The sequence below is a fragment of the Sorex fumeus genome, unplaced genomic scaffold (genome assembly GCF_029834395.1).
Source record: "Sorex fumeus unplaced genomic scaffold, SorFum_2.1 ptg000008l, whole genome shotgun sequence".
In the NCBI taxonomy this organism is placed as follows: Eukaryota; Metazoa; Chordata; class Mammalia; order Eulipotyphla; family Soricidae; genus Sorex; species Sorex fumeus.
The window spans coordinates 74,160,693-74,178,405 of NW_026606065.1; the positions used below are offsets into that span (position 1 = coordinate 74,160,693).

General features: G+C 44.6%; 1 protein-coding gene and 2 non-coding genes across 4 annotated transcripts in view; all 3 read right to left on the reverse strand.

The window, feature by feature from the left end:
* Nucleotides 1-17,401, reverse strand: part of ELF1 (E74 like ETS transcription factor 1) — a 117,901-nt gene extending 100,500 nt beyond the window's left edge. Inside the window, exon 1 of one of the 2 annotated variants that reach the window (XM_056109782.1) lies at nt 17,209-17,401. The gene's annotated coding sequence lies outside the window, so the exon portion shown is untranslated. The remainder of the gene's footprint in view (nt 1-17,208) is intronic. The other variant, XM_056109784.1, reaches the window with a different exon arrangement.
* LOC130019438 (U6 spliceosomal RNA) lies at nt 2,256-2,362 on the reverse strand. Its single transcript, XR_008791768.1, has one exon. It is a non-coding gene; the product is annotated as a U6 spliceosomal RNA (small nuclear RNA).
* Nucleotides 17,107-17,178, reverse strand: TRNAE-UUC (transfer RNA glutamic acid (anticodon UUC)). The gene has a single exon. It is a non-coding gene; the product is annotated as a tRNA-Glu (tRNA).
* Nucleotides 17,402-17,713: the final 312 nt, after the last annotated feature.

The following is a 17,713-nucleotide window of genomic DNA, read 5'->3' on the forward strand; positions in this document are numbered from 1 at the left end:
TATGGCACAAACACATAAAAGAAAGGTACTCTTGACATGAGGAAATGGAAAGATATCCCCTGCTCATGGGTCGGGAGACTTAACATTGTCAAAATGGCAATACTACTGAAAGCATTGTATAAATTCAATGCAACCCCTACAAGGATACCCATGACATTCTCCAAAGAAATGGAGCAAACACTCCTGAAATTTATATGGAACAATAAGCCCCCACGAATAGCTAAAGCAATTCTTGGGAAAAAGAAAATGGGAGGAATCAACCTCCCTAACTTCAAACTGTACTACAAAGCAGTAATAATTAAAACAGCATGGTACTGGAACAAAGGCAGAACTGCAGACCAATGGAACAGGGTTAAATACACTGACATCTCCCCTCAATCATATGATCATCTAATCTTTGATAAAGGTGCAAGAAATGTGAAGTGGAGCAAGGAAAGCCTCTTTAACAAATTGTGCTGGCATCACTGGACGGCTACATGCAAAAAAAAATGGGCTCAGAACTCTGCCTAACACCATGTACAAAAGTAAGATCAAAATGGATTAAAGACCTCAACATCAGACCAGAAACCATAAGGTACACTGAAGACAAAGTTGGCAAAACCCTCCATGACATTGAAGCTAATGGTATCTTCAAAGATGCCACGCCACTGGCCAAACAAGTGAAAACAGAGATAGATAAATGGGACTATCTTAAACTAAGAAGCTTCTGCCCCTCCAAAGAAACAGTGACCAAAATACAAAGACAGTCTACAGAATGGGAAAGGATATTCGCCGAATACACATCTGACAAGGGGTTGATATCAAGGATATACAAAATACTGGTTAAACTCCACAAGAAGAAAACATCCAACTGCATCCAAAAATGGGGCAATGAAATGAACAGAAACTTTCTCAAAGAAGAAATTCGAATGGCAAAAAAGCACATGAGAAAATGCTCTACATCATTAATCATCAGGGAGATGCAGATCAAAACCACAATGAGATACCATCTCACACCTCAGAGACTGGCCCACATTCAAAAGAACAAAAGCAACCGATGCTGGCGCAGATGTGGCGAGAAAGGGACACTCCTTCACTGTTGGTGGGAATGTCGACTGGTTCAGCCCTTCTGGAAAACAGTATGGACGATTCTCAAAAAATTAGAAATTGAGCTCCCATTTGACCCAGCAATACCACTCCTGGGAATATATCCCAGAGAGGCAAAAATGTATAGTCGAAGAGACATCTGCACTTGTTTGTTCATTGCAGCACTCTTTACAATAGCCAGAAACTGGAAGAAACCTGAGTGCACAAGAACAGATGACTGGTTAAAGAAACTTTGGTACATCTACACAATGGAGTACTATGCAGCTCTTAGAAAAGATGAAGTCATGAAATTTACATACAAGTGGTACAACATGGAAAGTATCATGCTAAGCGAAATGAGTCAGAAAGAGAGGGATAGACATAGAAAGATTGCATTCATCTGGGGGATATAAAGTAACAAAATATGAGATTAATACCCAAGAATAGCTGAGATCAGCACCAGGAGGATTACTCCATAGCTTAGTGGCCAGCCGGACATTCTAGAGGAAAGGGGAGCTCAGATAGAGAAGGGAGCACCAAATAAAGGGTGTTTGGAGGATCCTCCCAGGAGGGGAGATGCACGTCGAAAGTAGACTATGGACTGAACATGTTTGCCACTCAATGCCTCTTTTGCAGACCACAACACCCAAAAGGAGAGCGAGAACACAGGGGATTGCCCTGCCACAGAGACAGGGGGGGATGGGGGGTGGGGGTGGGGGGGATATTATCCATGGTGGTGGAAAATGGGCACTGGTGGAGGGATGGGTATCTGATCATTGTATAATCGAAACCCAAGCACAAAAAATTGTAAATCTACAACTGTACCTCATGGTGTTTCACTAATAAAAAAAAAAGAAAAAAAAAGGTACTCTCAAAATATGTTCCACCGAAAAATAACTATTCTAGATGCTATTACATTTTTTTTTTAATTTTCGTTAGTGAAACACCATGAGGTACAGTTGTAGATTTACAAATTTTTGCACTTGGGTTTCAATTGTACAATGATCAAATACCCATTCCTCCACCAGTGCCCATTTTCCACCACCACGGGTCCCAGTATCCCTCCCAACCCCCATCCCCCCCCCCCCCCCCCCCCCCCCCGTCCCACCCTGCCTCTGTGGCAGGGTATTCCCTTTTGTTCTCTCTCTCCTTCTGGGTGTTGTGGTTTGCAAAAGAGGCACTAAGTGGCAAAAAATATGGAACGATTCACGAATTTGCGTTTTATCCTTGTTCAGGGGCCATGCTAATCTTCTCTGTATCGTTCCAATTTTAATATATGTGCTGCCGAAGCGAGCACTGTCAGTAACTTTATAGGTCAGTAACTTTGTAAATCTGTCACTGTCACTGTCTTCCTGTTCATCGATTTGCTTGAGCGGGCCCAGTAATGTCTCCATTGTGACAATTGTTACTGTGTTTGGCACATCAAATACCGAATACGCCATGGGTAGCTTGCCAGGCTTTGTCGTGCAGGCAAGATACTCTCGGTAGCTTGCCAGGCTCTCCGAGAGGGGCAGAGGAATCAAACTTGGGTTGGCCATGTTCGCTGCGTGCAAAGCTAACGCCCTATACCCACTGTGCTATCGCTCCAGCCCAACTTTGTAAATCATGGCTCTTTAATTAAAAAAAAATTTAAAAATATATATGACCTTTCAAAGCATTATTTTAAGGGACACTAAAGTTTCTGTGAAACAGCAAACAAAATAAAACAAAATACTGGGGGCGGGGGGGGGAGGCAGACGAGGGTATAAATTAAAGGTCCTCCTAATGCATTGCTGAGATTCTGATTTCAACTGCCTGCTTGGAGTTTTCGCTTCTCAAACCTAGTTCTGCCTTCCATCAGGATTCCTTCCCTCACCCCCGTCCCCCATCTGTGTGCTGGGACATGGCCTGTGGCCAACCCTTTTCTTCAGCTCTTGCAATTGAGTCAGTGCCAGGCTTAGTGGGTGACTGAATGGGAAAGCCGTACCTCTTCCTAGTAATAAGGTCATCTCCGTCTCTTGGGATAACAGAGCATCAGTGATAAACAGATTCAGAAAAACTGAGATACAATAAATCCCATGGGAAGATGGCTTGAGGGCTGGAGCACATGCTCTGCATGTGGGAGCCATCTGATCCCTGGTACCCTATGCACTCCCCACCCCTACCCCCAAGCACTGCCAGCAGCCCACCAAAGGCAGGGTAGAGAACCAAATGAATAAATCCCATCACAATCTTGAAAGCTTGAATGAAACAGTTACTTAAATCTGGAAACAGATATAAAGCTTCAATCAGTCAATATCGTTGACACATTCTACATCAGAAATGTATCCTGGTCTTGGAATTGGAATCCAAAGGATACTTTAAATTAAAATATTAAATTAAAACTTTATTAAAAATTTAACGTTAAAATTCGAATTGTATAGAAAAATTTAAAAGACTTTAGACCATCTAAAAAGACACTCTGTGGGCTGGAGAGATAGCACAGCGGGATACAGCATTTGCCTTGCACACAGTCGACCCAGGTTTGATTCCCAGCATCTCATATGGTCCCCCGAGCACTTCCAGGAGTGATTCCTGCATGTAGAGCCAGCAGTATCCCCTGAGCATCGCTAGGTGTGACCCAAAAAGAAAAAAAATTGCTCTTAACTCATATCTATATACTTTTTTGGCAAAGAATGTGAAAAAAATAAAAACAAAACAACATATTTTTGGCAATAAGCAAGAAATCCTTATTTTATCATTTAATGTAATACTAAAAATCAGCATCAGACTGTACTCTGCAGTACAAGGGTTAAGGTGCATGCCTGAGCATTACTGGGAGCATCTCTGGAGGTCTCCAATACTGCCTGTTGTGGCCCTGTATTCCCTGTGCACCGCTGGGTGGTCCAGATAATCCCGCCACTGCAGGGCAACTGCAGTTCATGGGAAGGGGGACAGTACAGGCTCGTCCTTCATGCCCGACCAAGGTCACGAGTTGCCCCCCACAAGCACGGCCATGGCTCCAGAGGCAAAAGGACTTAATCCAGAGCCCAGCAGCTTGCAGCAGAAAAGTAAATGGACCATGCATTAAACTACGGCACCATGCCTCCCCAGGAGGGAAAGGGTGTTGCTCCCTTGTGCCTTTTTCCCCCCTAGCAGCAAGGTAATTGCCGGTATGAGTCGGTGGTGATGGGGCAACTGCAGTCTCATGGGAAGGGGGGCGGTACAGGCTGGTCCTTCATGCCCTACCGAGGTCACAAGTTGCCCCCCCACAAGCGGCTCTCGGGCACAGCCATAACACCAGACACACAGAAACCAATCTCATAATTATCTGGCTCTTTGCAGAAATCCAAAATCGCGGCCGCATGACATTATATGATTCTCATAACCAGCTATAGAAAACAAAGTATTTTACAATGCCTTTTCAGCAATTCTGATTGTTGGGGGGGGGGGGAATTCTAAACAATAATGGTGCATCCTTTTGTCAAAATAATGAATGTAATCAATGTAGAGAAGAGTTAAGTAGAAATCATCTGCCTCACAGGCATTGGGAGGGGTGAGAGAGGGGTATATTGGGGTCCTTGGTGGTGAAAAATGAGTACCAGTGAAGGGAAAGGTGTTTGATCATTATATGACTGAGACTTAAACCTGAAAGCTTAGTAACTTTTCCCACAGTGATTCAATAAATAAATATAAGAGGAAAAAAAATAAATTTATGAAAAAAGAAAAAAGTAAGGTGGAGTTCATGCCCAATTCAATCAGCTAATCAGTGGCCGAATAAATAGCAGTACTCCTACATACAAAAAAAAAAAAATCCCGTTACTGCAGGGTCTGAGCACCATTGTGGCCTCTGCCCCGGAACTGAACCTACTGTCAGGAGGAGCCCCTTAGGATTCCTCTTGGATATCCCTTAGGAGGCCCAAAAAACAAAAGCAAAATTACTCAGTGTTCAGCTGGAGATATAGCTCAGCTATAGGGTACTTGCCTTGCATGCATGAGGCCCTGGGTCCAATCCCTGACACTTCAAAAAAATATAGGGAAAAATATTACTCACTAGCCCTCAATTGTAAAATATTAAATCAATGGATGTAGCAAAAGATAATTCAGAAAAGTTTCCCACAGCCCCAGACATTTACTCTGAAAAGGTTAAAACTCAGGCATTTGGAGCCAGAGAAATAGCTCAATGGGTTCAAACACAGGAGGGTTGCACCCCACTGAGCAATAGGTTGCATGTAGGAAGTCCAGGCTCAATCCCTAACACTGTATACTCCTCTGAGTATTGCTGGGAGTGAGCCCCAGAACTGAGCCAGAAACTGCCCCCAAACCAAATCAACCAAAATAAATAAAACCCCCAGATACTAAAAGTATCATATTTATGATACTTTTCAGAAAAACAAACAAAAATAATCCCCTCATCATTATATTTGACAATTACTTCATTACCAAAATGTAAGTGTCCTAAAGATCAGGTTATTTAAGAGACTAAAAGTTCAATTAATACTTTGTCCATTTTCTTCCTCACCTAGATATCAGACTCAGGTAAAGGTAAAGGTAAAGGTAAAGGCCCTCCCGTTGATCGTCGATTTGCTCGAGCGGGCCCAGTAACGTCTCCATTGGAGACTTTGTTGTTACTGTGTTTGGCATATCGAATACTCTCGGTAGCTTGCCGGGCTCTCCGAGAGGGGCGGAGGAATCGAACTCGGGTCGGCCATGTTGGCCGCTTGTAAGGCGAACGCCCTACCCGCTGTGCTATCGCTCCAGCCCAGAAAGAACATATAATTGCTAACCTCAGAGTGCTGCTTCTGCCCACTTTTACTTCACTGATAACACAAAATAGCTCTACCATTCCTCCTGACACTGCAGGGAATACAGGTGTGGAGGCTATTTACAACACTAGGCTTCGAACAGCTCATCTGCTGGCAAGTTTTATTCTGTAGTGCTCAAGACTGAAACATTTCCTGACTTGCAGAGAACAGTTAAGTCTTTCACAATCACCATTTCATTTTGATCAAGCTGGTTTACCAGTTTAATTTGTGAGCAGACTGCTTTTCTAAATAATACATAATAACACAAATCACTTACATAAATGCAATCAAGGCCAATTCATTGAACTTGGATTTTTTTTTTTTTGCTTTTTTGGGTCACACCCCGCAATGCACAGGGGTTACTCCTGGCTCTGCACTCAGGAATTACCCCTGGCGGTGCTCAGGGGACCATAGGGGATGCTGGGAATCGAACCCGGGTTGGCTGCAAACACCCTACTCACTGTGCTATTGCTCCAGCCCCTGAACTTGGATATTTTTAACAATTAAAAACTAACTCCATTTAAAAAAAGGGGGGGAAGCTTAAGAGATATCTCATACAGCAGGTAAATCATTTGCCTTGCACACAACTGTCCTGGGTTCAATCCCCAGCATCAGATATGGTCCCCTTTGTACCACAATGTGAGCCCTGAGCACAGAGCCAGTAATAACCATTAGAATCAGCAAGTGTGATCCAAAAACAAACAACAAAAACTGGGAAAGAAGTCAAACTGTCACTATCTTCAGACAACACAGATTAAAAACCCAAAAGAAACCACCAAAAAACTCTTTAAAAACAATAAATCAATACAGCAAGGTAGCAAGTTACAAAATTAACACACACAATTCTGTGGTATGTCTGCATGCAAATAATGAACTAGAAGGAAAAAAAATTAAAAAGACAATTCTTTCCAAAAACATACAAACTTAGGAATCAACAAAGGAGGCAATACAAAGGAGGACATATAGCCAAACTGTAAATCACTGTTAGACTAGACAACACCAGGGAAAAGAAAATTGTTCCCTGTTCATGGAATTGGAAGATCCATCATCAAAATGACCTTCCTACTCAAAACATTCTAAAATTGCAATGGAATACCCATAATTCCAACAAAGTTCTCCAAAGACTTGGAAAAAAATTACTAAATTTGTTTCAAACTATGAAACTCCCTGAAAGTAATTCTAAGAAAAATGAAATGGAAAGTATTGTTTTTCCCAACTCTGAATTGTACTACAAAGCTATAATAATAAAACTGCATGGTACAAAGACAGACTCACAGACCAATGAAACAGAATTAAGTCCTAAATTAAATCCTCAGATTTATTGGCAGTTAATCTACAACAAAGGAGCTAAATGAAGTGTACTCAGAAGCCAGGAAAATAACTTCAACAAATGGTGCTGGGAAAACTAGAAAGCCACATAAAAAAAAAAAAAAAACTTGAACCGTATTCCACACCATTCACAAAAGTTAATTCAAAGTAGATTAAAGACTAGACGTCAAGATTAGACCAAAACCCATTAAAATACACTTAAGAAAACATAGGTGGAACTATTCAGGAAATGTATCTCAGAGGTATCTTCAATGAGCTGACCACTGAGACCAAGATAACAAAAACAAAAATAAGCGAATGGGACTGTATCAAATAAAAGCGTTTATGCACAGCAAAAGAAACTCAGGCTGAAATAAAAAGACACTGACAAACGGTAGAAAATTATCTGCACACAATACATCACATGAAAGTCTAGTAAGATTTATAAAACAGAAAGCACAGCAACAAAAATCCAACCCCTCCATCCAAAATGCGGAGAGATGAAGAGACACTCTTCTCGAAGAAGGTATCTGGATGGCAAAATGCCTATGAAAAGTGACTGTCAATGATCAGGGAAATTCAAATTTAAAAAATGAGGTATTTTCTCATACTACCAAGAATGGCACATATCAAAATGTCTGGAATTAGGGTCAGAGCAACAGTTCACTGGATTGGGCACTTGCCTTGCATACAGACAACACAGGTTCTATCCCTGGCATCCCATATGGTCCCCTGAGCCCCACCAAGAATGATCCCTGAGCACAGCACCAGGAAAATGGTAAGTCCTGCATAACATTGGATGTGAAATGCTAGCCTCCCCCCAATTTTTTTAAAATATTTTTTTATTGAGGTACTGTAATTTACAGTTATTCATAGTGCCCAACTTTACAATCAGCCATGATCAAATTCCATGTGGATGGTTTACCCGACCTCAGATCTCAACCCCATCACACCAGTATCAGACATCATTTCCACCTGGGCTCTGGGGCCACAGGGGGTGCCAGGGACCTAACCCTCAGCCACATTGCAAGGCAAAAGCCGTAACTGCTGTCCTATCACTCTGGCTCCACCCCCCAATTTTAAAAAAAAACTGAAAATAAGGCACTGGAAGAGATAGTACAGTGAGTAGGATACCTGCCTTGCACAAAGCATATGTGGGTTCGAACCCCAAGACCCCATACAGTCCCCTGAGCCTTTTAAGAGTGGTCCCTGAGCTTAGAGCTATGAGTAAGCCCTGAGCAATGCCAGGTGTGATTCCAAAACAAAAGACTGGAAATATCCAATGTTTGTAGGATTATGATGAGAAAGGAATCCTTGATTCACTGTTGGTGGGAATGTCATCCAGTTTAACTTCTGTATAATGGAGATTTCTCAAAAAACAAACAAACAAACAAACAAACACAACAACAAGAAAACCAACTCTCATATTATCCAGTGATATCACTTCTTTTTCTTCTGCGAAAACACAAAAACATTAATTTGAAAAGATATACGCACATCTATATTCATTGCAGCACTCACTACTACATCCAAGATACAGAAACAACCCAAATGTCCACCATGGATGAATGGATCATGTTATTGTTGTACTGGAAGTTTGCTTAATCAAGCACACCCAGACAGACTTGGCAGGAAAACAAGGAGGTCTTTATTTACACTGGCTGGCTGGGCTAGGAAACATAGCCAGGCAAAGCACCTAAAGCTATATACTCAGGGATCAGGGGTTCCAGGAGCACTTATACAGAGCATCTGTGGGGTTTGTGACTTCTTGTCTAGCATGAAACAGACTGTACAGGAAAGATGTTGGAGTAATAATATGGCAACAAGTGCAGCAATGATGCCTGGATTACATTATGGAGTCAAGTACAGCAATGACGTTGGGGTTACAGTTCAGAAGAATATCATTAGATAAGGAATTACAATTATGACATCCTAAGATAAAAGTGTTTATATCAAGGTAAGTTGGGCAAGATCATTTACAGTAAGAAAAAAAGGGAGTTCCCTAAAATAAGGGGGTCTTTTGGTTTTGCAGTTAACTGTATGTACATATAAGTTATGAATCACACATTACATTATGATATAAGTACACTACAGAATAGTATGCATCTATAAGAAAGGATGAAATCATACGATTTGCCACATGAATGGAGCTAGAGTTTGTCATGCTGACCATGCCTAGTAGCAAAAATTACCTGCATGCTTAAAAAAAATCTATTCATCAGACTTATTTCCATTAGACATATTTACTTCCTTCCTTTAAATGTTTCCTTAAATGTGCCACTTCTGTTGCTGCTACCCTTTTTAGGAAGAAAACCAGAGACAAGGATAGCTGTTAAGTTATTACACTACAAAAGACCGAGATCAAGGCCCAACTTAGGGAGAGTGGACGTAGGGGCAGGAATGAGAAAATGGGTACAGGCACCAAGACAACCTTCTATTCTCCAGTTCATCCTATACACGATTGCCAAGTTAATTTCATTAAGCATTTACCAAATTACTAGAAATTCCTTACTAGCTAAGTCAACACCTTACACCCACACTGAAGGACCTTTACAATCAGAACTTTACAAACTGTGTATGTCAAAGAGACAAAGGGCTTGCAAGAGTCAAAAAGATTCATAAAAGAAATTTCCCAACTTCCTTCCTTCCTTCTGGTGTTTTCTGAATGTTCAGCGTGCCAAGCACTGTACAAAGTGCTGATATCGAGGGAACAAGTCAAAGGTCCCTGCTCCAAGTAATACTTCTGACTAAAGGGCAAATCCCTGGTTCACAACCATTAAGAGGGTACCATAGCATGCATCTGAGCTCTCTGCAGGTTCGGGGTCTTTACAAGTAAGGGTCACTGGAAGCACACTTGGGGTCAGGGGCATAATAGAGATCTAAGACGACATCTGCTACAAACACTAATCTATTTGTGCTACCTTATTTTCCATTCCTATCCTCAGCTCAGCTAAAATGTGCTAGCAATTGCTCACATGCCTCTGCTCCTGCTTACTTCCTCTTAACTCCTTGTCTCCAACCCCCACTTTTATCACTGACAAAAAGTTTTAACCAGCTTTCAAAGACCATCAAAGGCCTGGTGGTCCCCAGCACTGCAGGCCTGAGCAATGAAGTGACTGGTTTATTACTGTCTGTAGGACCCTGGTCCCAATGAGCACTGCTTTCAAAGACTCCGCATGACCACCAAAGACACATGGCCAGACCAAGAAGTAGAATTTAATATATTTCCTACATTCAGAGTTGTACACTGATGAGGGTCAGGGACATAGTTTGAAGAGCTAGAATGCATACTTTGCAGTGGCAGGCCTGGGTTTAATCCCCCATACCACACAGTTACCCGAACCCCCACCAAAGTGACCCCAAAGCTATACAGAGTTGAACATTACCATCGTCTAATCTTAGGACTCTTTTCCCCCCCTTTTTGGTTTTTGGGCCATACCCAGCAGTGTGTAGCACTTACTCCTGGCTCTGTTCAGGGTACCAGAAACAGTTCCTGGGAGCAAACCTGGGTCAGACTTTCAAGGCTCCTTACTATCTCTCCGGTCTCAATTTTTAGAGCATTTTAATCGACCTAAAATGAACCCTTAATTATACATGACCAATCACTTTTTAACCACCTTCAAAAGTTCCTTCCCATCCTAGACAGCCGTTAATTTTTTCTCTATAATTTGTCTATTCTAGATATTATAACAGTAATGGCATCATGTAAAACTTCGGTTTTTGTTTGGAGCTTTTTCACTCCGCAAAATGTTCTTGAGATTGATCTGCGTTGGGCTGGAACAATAGCACAGCGGAAAGTCGTTTGCCTTGCATGCAGCCAACATGGCCGACCTGAGTTCAATTCCTCCGCCCCTCTCGGAGAGCCCAGCAAGCTACCGAGAGTATCTCGCCCGCACGGCAGAGCCTGGCAAGCTACCCATGATGTACTCGATATGCCAAACACAGTAACAAGTCTCATGATGGAGACGTTACTGGGCCTGCTCGAGCAAATCGATGAACAACGGGAGGACCGTGACCGTGATCTGCGCTGTGATACATATGGTATTTTGTTCCTTTTATTGCCAAATATTGGTGTGAATGTACACGTTTTATTGCCAAGTATTGGTGTGAATATACACGTTATATATTCATTTATCAGTTTGAACATGTCTGTTGTTTCTACTGTTTATGGAAAATGCTGTTGCTATGAATGTGTACAAACTTTTTATTTGGACATGCTTGACATGCTTTAATTTTTTTTTTAGGCATGTACCTATGAGTAAAATTATGGGATCATATAGTAACTATGTAGCTGTGTTGAGGGTGTTGTTGTGGGCTATATTTAAGCATTGCTGGGGGGGGGGGGGCAATCTTCTCCTTTAAGCTAGGATTTTTCCCCCAGCAGAGCAAGGGGCAGGATGGGAATTGGGCCTGGGACTTCTGCCTCCAAAGCACGTGATCCTCTAAATGTGCCATCTTGTTTAACATTTTGAGGGGATGTCTAAACTATTTACCAAAGTGATAGCACCCTTTCACACTCCACAGGTAATGCGTGGGTGTCCAACTTCCTCTCTGTTGTCTGATCCAACCCATCCTCCCTTCATCCCTCCTTTCTTACTTCAGACCTCCCAAGCAGTGCTCACATCTGGGGACACTCCTGCAAATACTCAAACCTCTTGGGATTAGTGGTTCAACACTAGGTGCTCTAGCCCTGAAGTGCCTGAGACCATTACAGCCACCTGGTGGTCTCAAGACATACCTGGTTTTGAGGGGATGCAGAGGGTGCATGGAGTCCACGTTCAAACTTCAATCCCACACACCCCCTGACTGCTGAGCTATCTCTAGGCCCTTACTGTTTGAATCTTACAGAATGAGTAAGACCCCACAATACAGTATCTCCAATACCTTATATTCTAGAATATAGTGGAATAAGACAAGAAAGTAGGGGATTGGGGCAATAGTACAGTGGGTAGGATGTTTGCCTTGCATGCAGCTGATCTGGGTTCAATCCCCAGCATCCCAATTTGGTTCCCTGAGCACCACCAGGAGTAAATGCTGAGTGCAGAGCCAGGAGCTGTGACTCAGAAAGCCAAAAAAAAAAAAAAGATTTTTTTCAAAAGACAAAAAAGAGACACAAATAGATTTCAGATTTTTTTTTTAAGAGTAATATAAAATAGGGATAAGTAACCAGAAAAAAAAAGAGTCTTTAGTCAGGCTGGTTAGAAAAGGCTTCTCTGCAGATGTGGCGAGAAAGGACCCTCCTTCACTGCTGGTGGGAATGCCAACTAGTTCAGCCCTTTTGGAAAACAGTATGGACAATGCTCAAAAAATTAGAAATTGAGCTCCAATTTGACCCAGCAATACCACTCCTGGGAATATATCCCAGAGAGGCAAAAAAGTACCGTTGAAATGACATCTGCACTTCTATGTTCACTGCTGCACTGTTCACAATAGCCAAAATCTGGAAAACAACCGAGTGCCCGAGAACAGATGACTGATTAAAGAAACCAGTCATCTGTTTCTTTGGTACATCTACACAATGGAGTACTATGCAGCTGTTAGAAAAGATGAAGTCATGAAATTTACATACAAGTGGTACTACATGGAAAGTATCATGCTAAGCGAAATGAGTCAGAAGGAGAGGGACAGACATAGAAAGATTGCATTCATCTGGGGAATATAAAGTAACAAAATAGGAGACTAACACCCAAGAATAGCCGAGATAATTACCAAGAGGTTCACTCCATGGCTTGGAGGCCAGCCGAACACGCTAGGGGAAAAGGCGGCTCAGGTAGAGAAGGGAGCACCAAGCAAAGGGTGTTAGGAGGATTCTCCCAGGATGGGAGACACATGCTGAAAGTAGACTATAGACCAAACATGATTGCCATTCAATGCCTCTTTTGCAAACCACAGCACCCAACAGGAGAGAGAGAACAAAAGGGAATGCCCTGCCACAGAGGCGGGGTAGGATGGGGGAGTGGGAGGGATACTGGGATCATTGGTGGTGGAGAATGGGCACTGGTGGAGGGATGGGTACTTGATCATTGTATAACTGAGACCCAAGCACAAACATTTGTAAGTCTACAACTGTACCTCATGGTGTTTCATTAATAAAATTTTTTAAAAAAAGGCTTCTCTGAGAACATAACACTGACACGAGATGAAAAGTTGAAGGGGAGAGTATTTAAGGCCGTAAAAACTTCAAGTAATAAGACAAAAAAGACCAACTTTGGCCTGTTCAGTAAACAGGAATGAGTCAGTGTGTATTTAATATAATGAAGTGGCAGAAGGTAGGAGACAAAGTTGGAGGTAAGTGAGACCAGCTGATGGTGGCATTGGAGATCACTTGAGAGTCCATGGGCTTTTACCCATACTCCCTGAAACTGTGGGCACCCGAGCACGACTTGGGAACACCCGTACCCCCACAATTCCTTTTTTCTTTCTTTCAGTATAGGTGTTTAGTTATGCGAATAGTAAACCCTGAACACTTCTGGTTACACTCAATGGTAGCTAACAGTAAAATACCAAAACTAATACATGCCAGATAGTTAGTATAACTTTATTTTGTCACCCAAGAGAGAATTCTTAAAATGATTTACCAGTGGTATTTTGGTAACAAGGCGTAAGCATATGAATGAATCCTCACAAACTCATCACTTTGTCTTAACAAAGTGTATTTCTTACCAATTACTAGCAGCTCTTAGAACAGTAGTTTTTAATATGGTGAGCAATAGCACAGTGGATAGGGCATTTGCCTTGCACGCTGACGACCCGGGTTTGATTCCTCCATCCCTCTCAGGGAGCCCAGCAAGCTACCAAGAGTGTCTCGTCCCCACAGCAGAGGCTGGCAAGCTCCTCTTGGCTTATTCAATATGCCAAAAACAGTAACAAGTCTCACAATGGAGATATTACTGGTGCCGCTCAAGCAAATTGATGAACAATGGGAGGACAATACTAATATGGTGAGGAAATAATTTTCAGATCATTCTCATAATTTAAATCTATTCATTCTTTTAAATTGAATTCCAGTTGATTGCTTTTTTTTTCAGTTTTATTTTATTTTAGTGTTTTGGGGAGTCAAACCTGGCAGTGCTCGAATGGACCATATGTGGTGCCAGGGATTCGAACCATGGCTGGCTACAAGGAAAGTACCATAAACTCTGTACTGTCTTTCTGACCCTCTTCAGTCTTTCAATTAAATATTCAATAGCACAGCGGGTAGGGCGTTTGCCTTGCACGCAGCTGACCGGAGTTCAAGTTCGATTCCTCCACCCTTCTTAGAGAGCCCAGCAAGCTATCGAGTATCTCGCCCGCACAGCAAAGCCTGGCAAGCTCCCCGTAACTTATTCGATATTCCAAACACAGTAACAAGTCTCACAATATTACTGGGCCCTCTCCAGCAAATCAATGACCAATGGGAGGATAGTGCTGCACTGCAATTAGTACTGAACTAATCAGGAGCTGCTGAGCCCTGCCAGGAGTGATCCATTAACATAAAGTCAGGAATAAGCTGTGGACACAGCTGGGCATGGTACAAACTCAAAAAATGAAAATATTCAATTGCTAAATCTAAAACCTAAGAACATGCTGATATAAACTATGAGCTTTTGGATTTCAAAAAAATTACCCAAAGTAAGTAACACTTTTAACACTCTATCGACATCATCAAAATTTACCACATTAAAACTCCCTCTGCAGCCTGGGCTTGACCTGCCTCGGCTTCCCCTCCAGGCACTCTGCTCCAGCATAACCAGAGTGAGTACCTGCCAGCCCCAGCTTCCCACTCCCCTCCTCAGCTTTATGATTCACATTGCCCAGTAGGAGAAATCCAACCAGTTCTTCAAGGTCCAATGCTCACTCTCCTCCCCAAGTGAACTGATTTTTCATTTCTGTGCTCCTGCAGTGCTTGTCAGATGTTGCTTTTACCTGGTTCCACCTAGCATACATGGTCTACGATGAGTCTGCAACTCCGACGGTGATAATCATCAAACTGCTCCCCTCAGCATACCCTCCAGTACACAGCAAAGGCACCATCTCCATGGTGCTCAATTGAAAAATCACTAGGTAGGATATGTGACACCGTAACAAAAGGGCAAAGTCAGAAGGGAAGACTTGAAGGCACAGGGATCTTTCCTTCCAAATTAAAATGAGCGTTTTCTTAATAATGACAATATTCAAATGAAACCTTTCCACTTTCACTGCCTAACCGAGTCTTGCAATTCTAGCTAAATTGTGGATGACCTGTGTTATCAAGAACTTCCAGGCTCCAAATGCAGAGCAGAGGTGAAATTACCTACAGGAGGTTACATACAGCATGGGGTAAAATGTGATTCCATTCAGCATTGTAGTCTCCGCCTCTTAATATGAAGAACCTGAGATCTGGTATCTCTCAAAAGCATGCTTTTGGTTTAATGCAACTATTCAAATGGGGATGACTAAAAAAATATTTTATAGTTGTGGAGGCTTATTTACAATCCATAGTAATTCTTAACCATGCCTACCCATATAAGAGATTTCAAAACTCACCGCGCAGTTTAAACTACCAGTTTGGGAATGCGCATACACTAACAACTCCAAACATCTTTTAGTAACGTCAAGGACCCGAAACCCATCCTCGGGACGGCCCGCTTTTTCAAACTTCCGTTTCCAGAAGCCCAATAGACATGATCGCTCACCCCATCTTCTCATTTCAGCTAGCTTTTTAAGATAACGCTTTTGTTTCGTATACAGCTCACATGCTGCTGACACAGCTGCCTCTTCTTTGTAATAAACACAGGGCTTCTATACTTAAAAACACAGTGAAACTTTGTTACAAAATCCCCTCTGCAGTCTGGGGTCGATTTTCTCTTCCAAGTCTCCCCCCGCCCCCCATACACACACCCCTGATTTCCTATCAACAGCGCTCCAAACATTGCTCTTTCGAAAGTCAATTTTCCCCTGCAAAGACATCTCATCAGAGTGGTATTTTTCTTCTCCGCAACTCGTGGGGAGGAGGGCCAAGGGGGGAGGGGGAGGGGGAGGGGAGGAGGAGGAGGAGGAGGAGGAGGAGGAGGAGGAGGAGGAGGAGGAGGAGGAGGAGGAGGAGGAGGAGGAGGAGGGCCAAGGGGGGGGGGAGGAGGAGGAGGAGGAGGAGGAGGAGGAGGGGGGGTGGGGGAAATTCCCGTTCCCCAAGGCCTTTCCAACCAAAAAAAAAAAAAAAAAGCATTCATGTCTCTCCGTGGGTTTTAAGTCTGGAGGGACAGTTTGTTGAGCTGCGACCAGCGCCCCCCGCCCCCAAAAAAGTCTAACTGGGATGGGTTACATAGCAGATGGGTTTCGGGGCTTGGCTCCTCCGCTGCCGGGAGGCGCGGGGCGACCCCCGGCGGTGCTGGAGGTGGGTCCCGCCCCAGGAGGTCCCCACCGCGCCCGGAGAGGCTGTTTTGTTGGGATGGGCGGAGGAAAGGGGGGGGGGGGGGGTCTTGCGAACGCGGGCCGGAGAGCTGGGGAGGCAGCTGGCCCGGCGCGGGCTCCCCGGGGGGGGGGGGGGGTAGGGGGGCGGGCGAGGGCAGGGGACAAACACGCCCCGCGTCGCTGGGGACGAGTCAGCCAGGGGCGGCCGGGAAGGGTGTGGGCCCGAGGGGGGTAGCTGGGAGGCGATAAGGCGAGGCCGCGTTAGTTAATCATCATCACCCGCGAGCCTGGAAAAGGACGACCCGGGGCGGGAAAGCAGCCCGGTGGAGGGGAGGGGGGGGAAAGTGAAACTCCGGCCGCTGCCGCTCCGCCCCGGGCGAACCACCTCTTGCTCCAGCTCGCAGGGCGCAGCCAAGCCGGCGACCCGACCGCTCCCGAAACCAACTGCATACACTCGAGTTCTTGAGGTTCTTTTTTTTTCCCTTCCATAGACCCACCCGGGGAGGAAAACGCGAGTTAGAAAGGGCGCCGGGAGGCGCGACCCAGAGGTAGAAAAAGTTAAAGTGCCCCCTGGCAGGATTCATTAAAAGAAAGGTTTCCGTTCCCATACCGGGAGTCGAACCCGGGCCGCCTGGGTGAAAACCAGGAATCCTAACCGCTAGACCATATGGGAAGCGCGACGAGAAGTGCGCAGATGACTCACCTGACAAGTGCAAGCACCTCGGCTCCCGCCGGCGCTGCCCACGCGCTCCGCCAGCGAGCAAGCCGAGCAAGCCGGCCCGGCCCCGGGCGCGGGCGCGGGCGTCGCGGGGGCGGAGCGGCTGGGGCCCCGCTAGGCACGGAAAGTTCTAAGGCAGACCCCCGAACTCCGCAACTCCTGGCGCTGAGAGCCAGCTGTTTCACTTTTTTTCCCCCCTTCCCTTTTTAAAAGACGAAGCCCCCCTCCCTCTTCTCCCACTCCCAGCCTACAGGTCCGGGTGACTCCGCCGGTCTAAGGTGCGGAGCGGACTTAGCGGGCCAAGTTGAAGGCGGCGAGCTCCCGGAGAACAGCTGTTTGCGCCGGGCGGAGGGCGGCGCGCGAGCCCGCGGGCCGGGAGCCAGCGAGCCCACACCCGGACCGATCTGGCTCCCGAGGGCGACCGAGCCGAGAGATCGGGAACGGGGGGCTGGGGCTGGAGTGGGTGGGGGGTGGGTTGGGGGGGTTGAGC